This window comes from Sinohyriopsis cumingii, chromosome 8 (genome assembly GCF_028554795.1).
Source record: "Sinohyriopsis cumingii isolate HCF-2022 chromosome 8, ASM2855479v2, whole genome shotgun sequence".
Taxonomy (NCBI): domain Eukaryota; kingdom Metazoa; phylum Mollusca; class Bivalvia; order Unionida; family Unionidae; genus Sinohyriopsis; species Sinohyriopsis cumingii.
The window spans coordinates 114,563,249-114,576,762 of NC_142968.1; positions in this window are offsets into that span (position 1 = coordinate 114,563,249).

Consider the following 13,514-nt stretch of genomic DNA (forward strand, 5'->3'; position numbering starts at 1 on the left):
TCCATATTTATTATTTACAATAATTGTTTTCTAAATTCCACTACTACCATTATCATTAAACATCTACATTTATTTTAGCATGATAATACCTTTTAATACATAATATGTACTATCAACAGATGCACAAAAGCAGTTAACTTTGTAAATCTTTCCAGGAAGGATGTACGAGCTTTTTCTTATGGAAAAATATTCCTTTTGGAAATCCACAGGCGTTACCTATCATCATCATCATCATCATCATCATCATCATCATCATCATCATAATAATAATAATAATAATAAATAAATAAAATAAATAAATAAAATAAATAAATAAAATTAATTACGACAATAATAACGACAATAACAAGAACAGTAGCAACAACAATAAAAACATGAAGAACTCATTTGTTTTAAATATCATATATTTGTTGTCTCGTTCCATTCTGTTAACAATTTTGCGACAACAAAAGGGAATATTCTAAGTACTATTTTTTAAATTCTTCTTCGAATACAAATATTGTACCTAAAACTTTAATTTGTTTTTCATATAGCTGTACATACATAGGAAACAATATGTAAATTGTATATAAATATGAGGCAATAGGTAAACTGTATATACACAGGAAACAATAGATAAGCTATATACATAGGAAACAAGAGGTAAACTATATATAAATATGAAGCAATAGGTATATATATATATATATATATATATATATATATATATATATATATATATATATATATATATATATATATATATATATATATATATAACACAAAAGGTAAACAGTATATTCATAGTAAGCAATAGGGAAACTATATACATAGAAAGCAATAGGTAAACTGTATATAGAGAAGAAACAATAGATAAACTATATACATGGGAAGTAATAGGTAAACTGTATATAAACAGGAATCCATATGTAGACTATATAAATAGAAAGCAAGAGGATAACTATATATGCATTGTAGGCAATAGGTAATCTATATACATAGAAAGCAATAGGTAATCTATATACATAGAAAGCAATAGGTAATCTATATACATAGAAAGCAATAGGTAATCTATATACATAGAAAGCAATAGGTAATCTATATACATAGAAAGCAATAAATCAACTGTCTATAGAGAAGAAACAATATACATGGGAAGTAATAGGGAAACTGTATATAAAAAGGAATCCATTGGTAGAATATATAAATAGAAAGCAATAGGAAAACAATATATGCATGGTAAGCAATAGGAAAACTGTACATACACAGTGAGCAATATGTAACGTTATAATTTCACTTCCTATATTTCAGTTGTACACGTAATAAAATTGAGGCATTTGGTTAGACTGGAGACATATTGGGAATGTGACATTTTGAGACACTGGTGGACTTACTCATATAAAGTATACATCTGTCTATCTGTCTATATATATATATATATATATATATATATATATATATATATATATATATATATATATATATATATATATATATATATATATATATATATATATCCACTCCAACACGCCACACAAGTTTAATTTAGGTAAATCTGTACAGCCTGAGGCAAAGAACCAGTAGATTATGTTTTAGAGCCACTAATTTTAGACTGTCGGTAACCGATTTAATCCAAACCTCAATTTTTCAAATGTTTCAAAGCACAGCTCCAGCTCTTTAGGTAATTACAATTTCGGTTATTACTAATAATAAAGCAGTTTTCCTTTCATAACACAAGATTTTCAATAATTGAGCGTACAAGCAATATGTTAGACTGCAAGTTATGGTTCTGTGATTTTAATACCGACTTAGAAATGCCGAGTACGAAATCCGAGATTCCATGTCTCAAAGGAATAGCATTTCAAAGAGCGTTTCATCTTGAAGGATAAATTTGTTTCACAGAAGCTAATAATCTCCTTTAGAGGAATTACTTGGCATAGTCAGTTTACTAATATCATGATGAGGAAACTTGATAAGTTGCATTTGAGCGTGCGCCAAAGTCACGCGCGCTGCACGCGACAATTTTGTTGCCGGCTTAAGATAACAAAGGCTAGTACAATTCGAACAGCTAAAGCACAATGCAACATCAGGGAGTATTTATCAAAATCCTCTTATCCCTGAGTTATGTGGTATTTAAGCGCACTTAAACAAATCTCAGTTTTAAGCATCTGTTATGATTTTCATCACTCGTAGGGAGCCATTTTCAAAGTTATATCGGATGAAATACAAACAAAAATGGGATACAGTAAAACCAAGGTGTATTCACAGTAAGGAATTACTAAAACTACAAGGTGTATGAATTGTTATCATTACACGCACTTTCACGTGTACCCGCAGTTAGTTATAAATAGATCTACCGACATTTTTTAAATTCAATTATTGATTTATTCATTAAATCAATTTAAGTTTTCTCATAATTCTTCAGCTGCAATTGCTTATCAACGTTTAAATATGAAGGAAGGAAGGAAGGAAAGCTATGAATATCAAATGGTGATACAGACACCTACAGCTGAAATCGATGCATAACCCTTAATAATATGACATTATAACATTTTACGTGAATAGCCGAGTGAATTCGTGACATTAATATTTCTCGAATAATTTTATCACCGTTGAGATATTGTATACATTGCTTCGAAAAACGAGTTTTCTCATTTAATTTGGAAAGATTATGTAAATTGTTTTGATTCATATTATTGTCTTCCAATTTGTTTTTTGTTTGTTTATGGGGGTTGGGGGTAGGATGGAGTTGGACAATACAGATGAGCCTGACAAACAATTTGGAATAAATATTTTGTTTAGTTCAGTTAGCTTACTTTAAGCATATTTTCTAGCTATAAGTAATATGGTTTATGGGGTACACAGAGAGAGAGAGAGAGAGAGAGAGAGAGTTTAGTGGTTGGCGTGCAGGTGACGAGCAGAACATAACAACTAGCATAGGAAGTGGAAAGTAAAATACTATACAAGACAGGGGAATTTTTAAGAATAGTATGAAAAGACATACAAAAAGATTTGGTTTGATACTTTACGGCACAGCAACGCGAGTAGATTGTTTAGTACAGAGCAATTGAGTACAGTGCCTTGCCCAAGGACACATTACGGTAGCTGACCGGGGCTGATCCGATGGTACAGAAGAAAGGAATGGTTGTCGTTGCAGTTGAGGTGGTGGTGGATGATACCAAAAAACATTTGAGTGCAAAATTCTAAGTCAAGCTCAAGACCTCAGAGTCGGAGACGGCACTAAGGGCACACCCCAGAATATAAAAATTAGCAGTGTCGTGGAGGGAACCAAGTTTGATACGGTACTAAGAGTGCGCATTACATTACGGAAATTTGACTGTCAGGCAGGTGGACCCAACTTACCCTAAAATATCCAAATTTAGCAGTCTGCTTCAGGAACCAAAATTAGATACGGTACTAAGGCTTGGTACTACATCGTGGTAATTCGACAGCTAGCAGGTGGACCAAAGTTACCCTGCAATATCCAAATTTAGCAGTCCCTTAGAGAAGCGAAAGTTAGATACGGTACTAAAAGTACGCACTACATTACGGAAAGGCGGCAGTCTATTAATGACAAATCCAAAAGTTCTAAGATTTTGCCTTGATTCTAAATAAAGTTACAGATTGTCAGATTTGGGGGACTGTTGTCTTTGGCTTGATTTCTTGCCTCATAACCTTTGGTGATATAGGGCGAACTATTTACGCTGTTGTATTCTTCATATGTTGTATAATAAAACCGTCCTTGTTATTGCCTCAGGAAACAGTCTGCATGTATTAACAACTGATAACATTTGTCAGTGACCTTGAATCGGAAAGTATTATTTTAGCTGAAGAGATTATTTAATGCTTTGTAAAAAAAGAAGAAAAATAATGTTTTAGAGTTATGAAAAAGGTGAGGCTTCTACAACTAATATAATAATAAAGCATAAAGCACAGATAATTCCAATATTAATACCAAGGACAACACCATTATTCATAGTACCGAAATCATTATTGATACTTTGCCATAAAGTTTTTAGCTCTTTCGATCATGGTAGAGAGCTAATGCAATATCCCGTCGTGCGTCGTTCGTCGTTCGTCCGTTAGCAGACGTAATTTGCATCACTACTTGTCCTAAACTATTTAAAGGATTACAATGAATCTTCGCTCGCGCGAGAGCACACACACACGCACACACACACACACGCACACACATGCACACAAACACACACACACACGCACACACACACACACCACCACCACCACCAACAATAACAACAACAAACAAACACACACACACACACACGTTTATCCCTTCTTTAGTTGGTCTTAAATTAAAACGGTCGCCACTCGTTTTAAATAAATGACCATACAAGTATGGGGTGGTCAACAAAAGACTTTTTATTATGTCTAGTTGGTCCTCAAAGAAATTATTGCCGATCTGACAACAAATATGTCCATTATGGCAGCCATCTTGAAATGTTGTTATCTCTACTCCTCTTGAACAAAAGTGATATACCATTGGAGGTTTTCATCTGAAAACTTCTTGCAAAATCTAGTCAATAAAAATGGTGCGGTTTTGATGACAAATATGACATCCATCTCTTATTATTATGATACAAGTACTTTTATTAAACGTTCTGTCCTAATATTATCACTATTCCTCATAAACAAAACGTCCTATATACAGTCATTGGGATTTCACTCAGAGACTTCGTATGAAATATATAGATCGTGTTACATTAAAATAGTGCTAATCTGGCGTCCAATATGGCTGCCGTGTCAGCCATTTTGAAAATCTTGTTATTGCTATGCCTCCATATCGATGTCGGCTTTTCACCAAGAAGCTTATGATGTCTAGTTGGTCTTATACGAAAATGGCACTAATCTGACATCCAATATGTCTTCCGTCATATTACAAATATTGTTATTGCTCAGGTATGGTTTCAACACTCAACAGATATAAAAAAGATCTGTTCTTATCTTGGATTTAAATTAATTTTTTTCGTTTGTAGAGCGTCAGTCTGTTTGAGGGACTCGTCAATTTCGGTAAGTATTCTGTGAGAATTAAAGTCGGCTTGATACCATGTCGCCTCATCCAACGTGAAGTTACAATGGTTTTTATTCGGAAATGTTCGTATTTCGTACCTCTTTGTTTTCTTTGTTTTTACACCCAAACCAAGTCTGACTATATAATCATGAATTAAAATTACCGTATTAGCTGCATATTACATACATCCAAATGCAAACATCATCGACACATCATCTGCAGTAATTCAACATGGCAGATCGGAATATGTGCTGTTAATTTGAAATTATATGCAGAACGAACAAAGTAGACAGTGATCTGAATTATAAAACGACAGGTCCGAGACAAATGTACACGCCTTCATGTGGTCCGGGCTGACCGAATAGTCAGTCTACATGCCTTCGTGTGGTCCCAGCTGGCCCAATAGTCAGTCTACACGCCTTCGTGTGGTCCCGGCTGACCTAATAGTCAGTCTACACGCCTCCGTGTGGTCCCGGCTGGCCGAATAGTCAGTCTACACGCCTTCGTGTGGTCCCAGCTGGCCGAATAGTCAGTCTACACGCCTTCGTGTGGTCCCGGCTGGCACAATAGTCAGTCTACATGCCTTCGTGTGGTCCCGGCTTGCCCAATAGTCAGTCTACACGCCTCCGTGTGGTCCCGGCTGGCCGATTAGTCAGTCTAAGGCGTTCTCCTCCATATATCACTTACACATGTAACATCTGTGCGCCTGAGTTCGAGTCGCGCTTTGACCAACGTGGGTATGCGGAAAGCTTACCAGTGCTTCCCGTGGGTTGGGTGTTTTTTTTCCCGGGTCTTTTCGGGTTCTTTCTCCACCAAATATACTCTCGTGAAAGTATGATCTGATTGCAAACAACATAATCCAGATCTGCCATTTCGTAATTCACATGCAGAGTTTAGTCTGTGCAGTTTTATTAGGATTCAAAAGTACAAGAAATATCGTAGAGTCTTATCTACTGACACATTATACGACGGCAGACTAAGGTCTGTTTGCAGTTGGATTGAATCTTTATGTGAGGATATCTTTATGTGAGGATATACAGTACTAAAAAGATGTAGCGATTCCATCGGTACAAAGTTTGCCATCAGAGAGCACGACAGATACGGACTTATGCGGCAGAACCATCACAGCATTATATCATGAATTTTGCATTATCGTGTTATGGGGCTAGATTTGATTATTTAAATGACCTTTCATCAGAGGATAGTGTATGCCGTATTATTTAGATTTGGTGAGAGTGAGGAAAATTGAATTAAGCGATCGCTTTCAACAGTCTCTGAGTCGATTCGTATTTGCTTGAATAGGCACAGTCCTTGGGAGCAATTGGTTTTCGTTCGACCCTCTTCAAACGGCGTTCTAGTGAATTAATATTGACAAACAGGCACCCCGCTTCCAAATGAACATACAACTTAAACTAATAGAATTTATTGCTATTCCAAGGGATGTCAATCAAACTTGGGATTTTTCTTTGAGTGCAAGTATGACTGTGTACAGGGCATCATAAGGTCGATTGTATCCAAACTAACGCAACGTTCATTATATCTGTGAGAAGTGGCCAATTTATCGGTGATATTTAAGATAACTGACGGAGTGACACATTCTAAAGGGTGTGGAAGAGCTGGTTGTATTGGGATCATGTGTCCAAAGAACAGTATATCTAATCCCCAACATACGACTGTTCTTGGCCAACCCCACCCCTACTTTTTCTCTCATCCCACATTCCACAATGTACTCTGACTTGCATAAAAGTTCGCCGTTTGTATCTTTAAATCAGTAACGTACTGAAACCCCACTCTTCATACTTGTATTTTAAATGAGAAACTTAAATGTGGATTTCTTTCAATCTTTCAAACCTGGGCATCCCAAAAGTGTCTATCTTTGGTACTTTAAAACAAGTATAAAATAAAAACGTTATATATTCATTTAATAGCTTGTTATGATAAAAATAGGAAAATTACATAGGCAATTACATTGTCAGTATTTGAATTGTCTGGTTTCTTACTCAACACACGTCACGATGGGCAAGAATATGTAATCTTTTTTATTTTAATAGAAAAAGCGTGACGGTAAAATATTTAGTTCTTTTGGGAAATAAATTCCTTTGCATTTGTTTGCAATTATCTTTTTGTTGGTGGTGGTGGTGGGGGGTATTTTGTTGACGAAATTAGCGTTATCGGATTCATTGAAAATATTAATTACTGTGTTTAAGCTACTTGCATAATTGGTGGGCTACAGATACCCCTGTTACTTTGTGGGGATAGCATAGTCTCATTCCGCCATCCTGCTTACTTCGTCTTTAATTTTTGACTATTTGAACAATTCTCAGATAATGATATTATATATTTTGCAAATTGTTTATATACAATTTGATAAAACATAATACCATCGATCAATATTTTAATCATTTATCTTCTCTGATCTTATTTCTGTTGTTACGATATGGTTTGGTTTTTGACATTTTAAAAAGTAACAGTTAACTGTTATCTAATTCCTTGGTAATTTTTAGGCGCATAATGTTAATTTATGGGTTTTTGGTCTTGAATAATTAAGTCTAAGACGAATTATATTTACATAGTTTTAGGAAAAGGATCAATTTGCATTTTCGTTTAAAAGACATATTGAACATCAGGTCGTGTATATATTGAACATCAAGTCGTGTATATATTAAACATGAAGTCGGATATATATATTAAACATCAAGTCGTGTATATATTAAACATCAAGTCGTGTATATTTTAAACATCAAGTCGTGTGTATATTGAACATCAAGCTGTGTATATACTGAACATTAAGTCATGTGTATATTGAACATATGTCGTGTATATACTGACACTATATTTGAAGGGTTGCCATTAAGTTTTTCACAGCATCGATGACATGTTTAAAAATTCACCCAAGACAACGAATTATAAAGGCAAACTATGAATGACACTGAAGGAGTGAGGTTGTTAGAGAAATACAATGTAGTATGAAGCATTTCCTCAGATACTTGTAGCACTATAGAGTCAGAGTCCATTTCAAATTATATTGAAAGAGGAGGAGATACGTAACGAAGTTACGTATATAAAAGTATGGAAACCATGTAATACAGTATACATTTTATCCTGTTATATATATATATATATATATATATATATATATATATATATATATATATATATATATATATATATATATATATATATATATATATATATATATATATATATATATATATATATATATGTATGTATGTATGTATGTATGTATGTATGTATGTATATATATATATATATATATATATATATATATATATATATATATATATATATATATATATATATATACACACACACACACATACATACATACATACATACGTATGTATATATGTATATGTATATATATATATATATATATATATATATATATATATATATATATATATATATATATATATATATATATATACACACACATATGTTTGTATATAGTCTTGTGGGGGTCGGAGTGGAAGCAAGTAGAACAGCAGTTTAAATGTATGACTATCAAAGGTGTTTGTATTTGTCAACTTAATGTAGCGATCAAACATTTGTCAACCTAATATATCATTCAAACATTTTTCGACCGAATATATAACATTTGTTAACATAAAATATACATCTAACATTTTTCAACTAAATATATCATTCAACCTGTTCAACCTAATATATCACTCAAACATTTGTCAGTCTAATATATTACTCAAACATTTGCCAACCTAATATGTCACTCAAGCAGCCGAATATATTACTCAAACATATGTCAACCTAATATATCACTCAAACATATGTCAGCCTAATATATTACTCAAACATTTGGCAACCTAACATATTACTCAAGCATTTGTCAACCTAATATATTACTCAAACATTTGTCAGCCTAATATGTCACTCAAACATTTGCCAACCTAATATATCACTCAAACATTTGTCAACCTAATATGCTACTCAAACATTTTTCAGAATAATATATTACTCAAACATTTGCCAACCTAATATGTCACTCAAACATTTGCCAACCTAAAATATCACTCAAACATTTTTCAGCCTAATATAGCACTCAAACATTTGTCAACCTAATATAGCACTCAAACATTTGTCAACCTAATATAGCACTCAAACATTTGTCAACCTAAAATATCACTCAAACATTTTTCAGCCTAATATAGCACTCAAACATTTGTCAACCAAAAGTATCATTCAAACATTTGTCAGCCTGATATGTTACTCAAACAATTATACACAAACTATTTCTTAATGTTTTTTTTGTAAATATTTTTGTTCCCTCGAATAATTAAGTCTTAGAATAATTAAGTCTACATATGCGAATAAAATATAGCTGGTAACATCTTTGTCCATAGATAATACTTCTGACACATAACAACAAATACAACATTCGTCATTCAGTTCTTCATATTTCATAAGTGCCGTGCTTTGTGATTTTTGTTCTGAAATTCTGGAAGCTGAATAGCAGAACAGTATCCTGCAGAAAGAGAAGCCACCAATTTCGTATAGGACCATAGTTGTCCGGATCCTTAGAACACTAGTTTTAATCTTAAGCAGTTCAAGTCAGACTTAAGCTGGATATTTAGGGAACTTCTACCTCATTCAAGTTAACAATTCTAGAAGAGTAAAGAAGGTAAAATAAAACATTCCATAATTCTAACTTCAGGATAGTAAAAGTTATAGACTATTGGGATTCTTAACTTGAGACTATTTCTGGTTGAAAGAAGTTTAATGTTTTTTCCTACTCGAATAGCCATTATTGTACTGACGTGCCATTCAACTCTAATACATACCTCATTTTTGTATTAGAATAAAGAGATAGAAAAATGTTTTCAACATATATGTAAATATACTGACACAAACAAATATATAACAATATCTATCAAACTGAAAAATACAGACAAACCTTTATGTTACACATGGGGAGAGGCACGACGTGGCACAATCTGATAAATACAGACAACCCTGTATGTTAGACATATGGAGAGGAAGAACGTGACACAAAATGATAAATACAGACAACCCTGTATAATACACATAGGGAGAGGCACAACGTAACACACACTGATGAATATTGGCAACCCTGTATGTTACACAGAGGAGTATGGTATGGACAACTTGACACAAACTGACGAATACTGGCAACCCTGTATGCTACACATAGGCATATGAACAGATTGACACAAACTGACAAATACAGACAACCTTGTATGTTACACATAGGAAGAGGCACAAGGTGACACAAACTGATGAAAATTGGCAACCCTGTATGTTACACATGGGAATATGTACAACGTGACACAAACTGATGAATACTGGCAACCCTGTATGTTACACATATGAATATGTACAACATAACACAAACTGATCAATACTGGCAACCCTGTATGTTACACATAGGAATATGTACAACGTGACACAAAGTGATTAATACTGGCAACCCTGTATGTTACACATATGAATATGTACATCGTGATACAAACTGACAACAAATGCAAATACAAAGCACTGAACATTACAACTTGTGTACAATTGTCAGATACAGACATTCCAGTATGCGAATGTGGGCGTGTGTGTGTGTGTGTGTGTGTGTGTGTGTGTGTGTGTGTGTGTAGCTGTGTGTGTAAATTATTAATCAAGCAATATTTGTGACATATCAAGTACCTGAGTGAAATCGAATACGTTCGGGCACTATATGTTACAGTAGAATAGTAGACATTAAGTCAAGCTTCGATTAATAACAGTATTACCAACAGATATATATATATATATATATATATATATATATATATATATATATATATATATATATATATATATATATATATATATATATATATATATGCCATTTCTTAATGCATAATCATTATTATGCTGACACGCGTTTCAACTCTACTACAAACCTATTGAATACATATTCACTCTAATATTAAGATTAAGCTTAAGTAAATATGAATAGATAGTTGTTGATGTCATGTGATGGAAAATTTCTGCGTTTTCTTCCATAGTATTGGTCGTCTGTACGATCGTATATATGCCTTTGGTTAACAGAAGCACAGCACTGTCTCTATACTCGCTTTTAAGGCGAATCAAACTGCAAGCAACAAAAGATCCTGATCTGTCGTAGTATAATGCGCCTACAGATCTCGGGTCCACCTTGTTTGTTCTACCCATATCCTCCGTATTTTTTGTGCTTTCAAAGACTTGTTGGGCGTCATCTGTTTTGTTGCATACTGTTATCGGAGAAATTAGCTTGCTTACACAAGATGATAGCCATATATTTAAAAACAGGAGTAAAAAGTGACTAAAATGGCTAACATTTCCAGCAGCGTCTGAAAGGTTTGGACGCATTGACACAATATACGAGATAAGAGTTGATGAAAATATCTATTACACACATGAGGCCATGTTCCAAAATGAGGTTGGAAGTTGGAAATTTTAGACGATTGCGCATGTTAGTAGTGGTTTCCTAAATTACCGAATCATTACGTGAGTCCGCAGCATATGGCCCACATGGGAGTTTTGTCTAATAGAATTCGGCAGCCTTTTCTTTCATTTGACCGTACTATTGCCTGAGTAATGACATTATCGCTACGTTTATCGTTAAAATGTTACACATAACGGCGTTAATTAGAGTTAGATGACTTCAGATGGATTGGCGTCCTCTCAGTGAGTGACGCGAGATTCCTACAAAAAACTACTGACTGTCGTCTTTCATTTGAAATCCAAATCATTTAGAACCTTTTTTGTCGATAAAAATGGCCACTGTGGTTTTTTGCACCGTCATGTAGGGCTGCTATTTGTTACCTTCACAGCAGATCGACACCCTTAGCTTCTTTAAAATAGATATTAACTAGTTCGTTTTGAGAGTTAATGAGTTAAAAATGAACGAAACTAATTAAATTATATTGCTCAGAACTAAAGGTGACAATCGCAACTTCGCTGAAAAATTTCATTGGTGGCATAACTCGGGAAGGGAATGGAGAAGATCTTAGCTCTAAATAAATGTCTTTGACGCGTCACCTTAGAGGCCAAAATACATACGTATGTACATACTTTTGTTCGCAAATTCCTGTGCAACTACTGAGAAAGACCTATCAAGTCCAGAATGTGAGACTAACATGCACTGTTTATGACCATAATATTTTAAAACAAATTTGATTAGATTGATAATACAATGGTTTATTTTGCAAAGTGAAAGAGCCAGAAACCATTTCGCCATTCAGTTTTTCTCTGTTATTTTATTTAAATAAAAGTATTTTTATGTGCTGCATGAGGTTTAGTATGGGCTTATACTGTACGTTACATGCGAAAACATATATTCACTACTACTGCAACAACAAACATCAATAAATAAATAAATAAATAAATAAATAAATAAATAATAAAAAAATAAATACAATAGTAAATAAATAATTTTAAGTTGCTGGGAGATTCACAGATTATCGACTATTCGATATAAAATTATGATGTGTGTGTGTGTGTGTGTGTGTGTGTGTAATTAGACTGCACTGAATTTACGGTCATTTTAAAGGTGATGTAATCTTTTTGATAAATGTAAAAAGGGGCAGATTAGCGGTTGCAATACTCTTAATGTGGACTTCACAGGGAAAAAAATATTAATAAATTATGAAATATATATTTTCCATCATCACAATCAATTTTATATTAAATCTTATTCCTGTATTTGATACAATGGCAACATTATGTTTTCTTAAAACAAAACAGGCAATCAGTACTAGCTTGTAAGTCAATTTCAACTACAAAATATTACCCATAATCTGCAGTCGATTCCAATTGCAAACTGCACTAATCCATATCTGTCGTCGCACAATGCACCGGCAGATCAGGATCTGTATTGTTTGTTATGTTACTCCTAACAAACTGCACAGGCACAGATCTACCGCCGCATCAGTGCAGTTTGAAGTTGGAGCAGACTTTTAAGCGAGTACAGATGGTAAATTTAAGATACATTATTTAACCAATGGATGGGAATTAGTGAAACACATGAACATCAAACCGACCTCTCCGGTGGCTAGTGGTTAGAGCGTCCGCCTAGGATGCGGAAGATCGTGGATTCGATCCCCGACCGAGTCATACCAAAGACTTACAATTATGGTACTAATGGCTGCCTCGCTTAGCGCTCAGCATTATGAGGTTAGTGTTAGGACTGGCCGGCCCGGTGTCAGGATAATGTGACTGGGTGGGACATCATGTTCATTGTCTGCGTCATGATGCCTCAGTGCTAGACATCACTATAAACTGTCACACTGCAGACATCGTAGCGATATGACTGAATTTTTTTTAAAGCTACGTTAAAAATCCAAATCTCTCTCTCTCTCTCTCTCTCTCTCTCTCTCTCTCTCTCACACACACACACACACACACACACACAGAGCAAACCAGTCATTCTACCAATCTTCATTTAAACCTAATCGAAGATGATTTTAATGTGTGGAAAGTCTAACATTAAAGATGGGAA